Below are 6390 nucleotides of genomic sequence, written 5' to 3'. Positions count from 1 at the left end.
TTACGGACGTGTGAATGGACCCTTAATCAGACCTCAGCTTACAGCCCCAATCAGACCCCCAATGTCATCAGACCTCAGATCAGACCCCCCAATGCCTCAGATCAACCCCCAACCCTCAGCCATCTATCAGCCCCCATATGTCAGCCATCTATCAGCCCCCATATGTCAGCCATCTATCAGCCCCCATATGTCAGCCATCACCCCACATATGTCAGCCATCAGCCCCTATATGTCAGCCATCAGCCCCATATATCAGCCATCACCCCACATATGTCAGCCATCAGCCCCTATATGTCAGCCATCAGCCCCATATATCAGCCCCTATATGTCATCAGCCATCAGCCCGCAGCACAAATAAAATAAAATAAACTCACTTACTGTACCTCTACTGCTCTCACCATCGTGGTCCTCTTCATACTGCTGTCGGCTGTGTATCGCGGATCGCAGTGTGAGGTCACAGAGCGCCCTCACACTGTGCGCAGTCCTGCACAGCTGATAGCCGAGCCAAAATGGAAGCTTTTTATTAGTATTCGTCCCATAAGACGCAGGGACATTTTCCCCCACTTTGGGCGGAATTTGTTTTTCAACTTATGGGGCGAAAAATACGGTAATTGTTTTTCTAGCTGTGTGACTGGTACTTTTTACTTTCACTTTCTAAAAACCCTTATCTCTAATTTACTAAGAGGTCAGAAAAGCTTATTTATAAGCCACATTCTTATCAATAAGATAAGAAAATGAGCTATAATGAGCGTTTAGAATGTCAGAGAGCAGAGATAAGGAGCCCGTCAGATTAGCTGACTGACAGAATAGAGAGAAAATTCAGATGATTCTATTAGACCATCTCAGAAAAAAAGGTTCTATATTTGTAATAAAGACAAATTTAAAAATGATTGTTAGCTCAAAACGAGAACAATGAAATAATTTTAAAAAATTGCCTCAAATGTGTACATAGCAGATATATCCACATCTGAAAGTATATTATTGCTAGATGGTTTGTAAATTTTAATATTTGTTATGCTTAGGCTAAGTGCACAACTGTGCTTAGATTCTGGTCCTCTGTGCCGGCATAGGAGGAGAATGCCAGGCAGTGCGTGAATACTGCCTTTTTATGGGGCAAATACCAATACATGTAATGGTACTTTGTCCTTTTTATTACTGGAATCTGCGACAGAGGCTCCTGCCGAGATGTGAACCTAGCCTTAGTAAATTAATGTGGTACTGTGGCAATGTTGTAATATTGCACTGTCAAGTTATATGACCCTGGCTTTTACATCTTGTTGTTAGCAACTGAATAATTAATTTGTTCCATTCACAATGAATAGTTGATATTGAGGCAGTAAGTGAAAGGTTACACTTAATAAAGGTGTTCAGTTTACATTCCATCTCAAATGCAACAAATAGGTTAGGTGAGAACCAAGGCTTCAACACTAGAGAAATTTACCATTTGATACCATGCTGTACCTCAGTGTTTCAAAATGATTAATTCTTCTGAATTATGATACAGTTTTCCAGTCATAAAACATTGCTATAGTCTTAAAAATCATGTTTCTGCCAGTTGACTATAAACGTCCGGGTAGTGGTGTATATAGAGATGGCCTTGCAGTTCGCCCGGCGGTCATTTTGCATCAAACTTTGCTCGTTCACGGTAGCCAAACATGCGAACATATGGCGATGTCCGCCGACACCATATTCTTTGCATTGCTCAGAACTTTGACCCATGACACATCCATCAGGTGGTACAGGACAGCCAATTGAGACATTTCAGCACATGGACACACCAACTACCCTATAAATAAACCCTATCTGGCCGCCATTTTAAATTCAGTCTTTTGCCAGTGTAGGGAGAGGTTGCTGTGTTCAGCAGAGACAGCCTGTTAGGGAAACCAAACGCTAGCTAATAGGGCCACAAAAGTCCTTTTAAAGACTGGTATAGGTGTGCTATCGATAGGTGTGACATAGTGAGGGGTGTGATATACTTATAATATAATTTCTAACATAGAAAGTATATTATAGTGCATTTGTATTGTGCATCAGTTGTGTCGGGTTCTGCTGCGATACTGCAGCTATACAGAGGGGTAAACTCTATTGGAATAACTAATTGCAACTGTTGTGATATACCAGTTGCGCTAAAAAAACACTGATTGAGGCAGTGGTGTGATATACCTATAATATACTTTCTATATAGTGCATTTTTATTGTGTAGCAGTTGTGTGTGTTTCTGCTGCGATACCGCAGCTATAAAAAAGGGACTATCACTATTGGAATAACTAATTGCAACTGGTGCGATATACCAGTTGCCCCCCAAAAAAAACTGATTGAGGAAGGGGTGTGATATACCTATAATATAGTTTCTATATAGTGCATTTGTAATGTGCAGCATTTGTGTGCGGTTCTGCTGAGATACCGCAGCTATACAGAGAGACAAACGCTATTGGAACAACTAATTGCAACTCGTGTGATATACTGTACCAGTTGCCCCCCAAAAATACTGATTGCAGCAGGGGTGTGATATACCTATAATATACTTTCTATATAGTGTATTTGTATTGTGCAGCAGTTGTGTGCGGTTCTGCTGAGATACAGCAGCTATACAGAAGGAAAAACGCTATTGGAACAACTAATTGCAAGTGGTGTGATATACCAGTTGCCCCCCAACAAAACTGATTGAGGCAGGGGTGTGATATACCTATAATATACTTTCTATATAGTGCATTTGTATTATGCAGCAGTTGTGTGCGGTTCTGCTGAGATAGCGCAGATATACAGAGGGACAAACGTTATTAGAACAAAAAATTACAAATGGTGTGATATACCACTTGCCCCTCCAAAAAAACTGATTGAGGAAGGGATGTGATATACCTATAATATATTTTCTATATAGTGCATTGGTATTGTGCAGCAGTTGTGTGCTGTTCTGCTGCGATACAGCAGCTATACAGAGGGACAAATGATGTTGGAACAACTAATTGTAACTGGTGTGATATACTGTAAGAGTTTCCCCCCAAAAAAACTGATTGCAGCAGGGTTGTGATATACCTATAATATACTTTCTATATAGTGCATTTGTATTGTGTAGCAGTTGTGTGCGGTTCTGCTGAAATAACGTAGCTATGCAGAGGGACAAACGCTATTGGAACAATTAATTAAAACTGGTGTAATATACTAGTTGCCCCCCCAAAAAAAACTGATTGAGGCAGGGGTTTGATATACCTATATTATAATTTATGTATAGTGCATTTGTATTGTGCAGCAGTTGTGTGCGGTTCTGCTGAGATACCGCAGCTATACAGAGGGACAAACGATATTGGAACAATTAATTGCAACTGGTGTGATATACCAGTTGCCCCCAGAAAAAACTGATTGAGGCAGGGGTGTGATATACCTATAATATACTTTCTATATAGTGCATTTGTATTGTGCAGCATTTGTGTGCAGTTCTGCTGAGATGCCGCAGCTATACAGAGGGACAAACGCTATTAGAACAACTAATTGCAACCAGTGTGATATACCTGTTGCCACCCAAATAAAAAGGATTAAGGGGTTCTATATACCTGCTTCCACAAATACTGCTCTTCTATAGGGACACTACCGAAATAGATACCGTAACCATCAATTTAATACACATTAAAGTGCTAACCTAGCCTATGGCAACAAATATAATTAGACCACCTACATAGAAAATGCCAGACCGCTGGTACTGAATTAAATCCTTTATTGTAAATCACATTATACGACAAACATGGTTAAAAGAAACAGTGCAGGAGATAAAAGCAAACATCACTGGAGGAGACATGCATGAAACGGAGTCCCTATCATGAAAATATGTACAGAGGACATAGTCATGCATATAAAGAATCAAACATGATAGGAAAAGGGACATTTACCCGTGCAAAGAGTCTCCTCCAGGATGGCGCCAACCCCAACGCGCGTTTCGGCGTACCTTCGTCTGGGGTACGCCGAAGGTACGCCGAAACGCGCGTTGGGGTTGGCGCCATCCTGGAGGAGACTCTTTGCACGGGTAAATGTCCCTTTTCCTATCATGTTTGATTCTTTATATGCATGACTATGTCCTCTGTACATATTTTCATGATAGGGACTCCGTTTCATGCATGTCTCCTCCAGTGATGTTTGCTTTTATCTCCTGCACTGTTTCTTTTAACCATGTTTGTCGTATAATGTGATTTACAATAAAGGATTTAATTCAGTACCAGCGGTCTGGCATTTTCTATGTAGGTGGTCTTCTATAGGGACTTTGTCACAGGGTCATTTTGAAAATGACATGCAGAGGAAGAGGCAAGCCATTCCCCAGCAGTGTTAGACGTCGGGTAGGTGCACCAGGCCGGAGCCTAAGTGGGAAGTTGGAGAATGTGCATGCGATTACGTCAAAGGACGCACCAGAGTTGGTTGAGCGGCTCACTCAGCCTTCCGCTTCTGCACCCTCCTCTTCCTCTGTATCAGCACCCTCCTCACTCTCTGCTGTGTGCACCCCCAAAGACACCACAATCACCGCCACTATAGCCCCTCCACTAGAGTCAGAGGAATAATTTTCCCATCCATTCCCAGACTTTACCTATGCGCAGCCATTCTTGGCATCTCATGAGGAAGAGGATGTAGCAACGGCCGCCCCCCAGCAGTCTGACTACAGTTCCCAGATCAGCCCAAGGAGGTTGATCCCCGCTGTTGCTGCCTACTCCGAGATCTCTAATGTCAGTGGTGGTGAAGTTGATGATGATGACGTGTCGATGGACTTCACGTGGGTGCCCACAAGAGAGAAAGAGGAGGGGAGTTTAGAGGGAGAAACGGAGGAGCAGATAAGGAGGAGAAGGAGGAGAAGTAGGCAAATCTCACAGTGCTCAGGAGGCAAAAAGCAAACTGCAAATGTATCTGGAGAGAGCCATTCACCATGCACGGTCACATCTGGTGCTCCCAGGACGCCGGCACATGGCTCCACAGTGTGGGATTTTTTTTATCGTGTCAGCTGCTGACAATAGTGTTGCCATGTGCATAAGTCACGGTAAGCCCAACATTCACCTAGGGGCGACCACCTTAAGAAGGCATCTGGCCTCCTATGACCGAGCCCAGTGGGAGCAACACCGTCAGAACCCACAAAGCCACACTCCCGGCGCTTCACGTCCTGCATCTTCTCCTCTCTCCTCCCATTTGTCCTCCACTCCACCTTCCACCGCGTTTATCTGGCAAAAGGCAGGCTTCCGTGGCCCAAATTTTCGAACGTAAAAAGTTGATGATGCAGGATAACCCTCTTGCCCAATGGTTGACCGCCGGCTTGTCAGAACTGCTAGCCCGCCAACTACTGCCATATAAACTGGTGGACACTGAGGCCTTTAGAAAATTTGTGGCCATTGGCACACCGCAATGGAAGATCCCCGGAAGGAAATATTTCTCCCAGAAGGGCATCCCAGAGCTATATGGCCATGTTCAGCGGCAAGTGACAGAGTCAGTGTCAAGATACATCTGACCACAGACAAGGGAAGGTACATAACTTTTACTGCCCACTGGGTGAACCTTCTGATGGCCTTCAAGCATGTAACCCATGGCACCCATGTGGATTTGGTGTTACCGCCACGGATTGCATGCAGGGCTGCCTCTTCTTCTCCTCCTCCTACTTCATCCTCCATATCCTCCTCAGCTGACTCCTACCGCCTCTTCCGCTGCACCCCCCAAGCTCCCCAGAACATATTCGACCTGCCAGGTGAGACGTTGCCATGCTGTTCTGAGGCTGTTGTGCCTGGAAGCCAAGAGACACACCGGTCCTGCACTCCTTTCAGCTCTGCGGTCACAGGCCGATTAGTTGCTAACCCCTCTCAATTTGACAGTTGGTAAAGTGGTGTGCGACAACGGTGCCAATCTGCTGAGCACGCTGAAACAGGCCTAAATGTCACACGTGCCGCGCATGGCACACGTCCTAAACTTAGTCGTGCAGCAATTCGTTTCCAAATACCCCGGGGTCCAGGACGCCTTTTGGCAGGCCAGGAAAATCTCTGGACATTTTAGAAGATCTTACATGGCCATGGCTTGCCTTTCTGACATTCAGAGGCGACACCACCTGCCTGTCAGACATCTGGAACTCCACCTTGTATATGCTTGATAGGCTGCTCCAGCAGAAACGTGCCGTTAATTACTACCTGTACGAACTCTGTGGCAGGACAGGTTCTGGGGAGCTTGTTTTTTTTTCACCGTGCCAGTGGCTGCTCATGCGCGATGCATGCAGACTTCTGCGGCCTTTTGATGAGATCACCAAACTGGTCAGTCACAGCCAGGACACCATCAGTGACATCGTACCTTATGCCTTCTTTCTGGAGCGTGCATTGCATTGTGTCATTCATTGATCAAGCCATCGAGGAGCAGGAAGATGAGGACGTCGCAATGCTG

Source organism: Bufo bufo, chromosome 1 (genome assembly GCF_905171765.1).
Source record: "Bufo bufo chromosome 1, aBufBuf1.1, whole genome shotgun sequence".
In the NCBI taxonomy this organism is placed as follows: Eukaryota; Metazoa; Chordata; class Amphibia; order Anura; family Bufonidae; genus Bufo; species Bufo bufo.
This window is presented reverse-complemented; position numbering follows the sequence as displayed.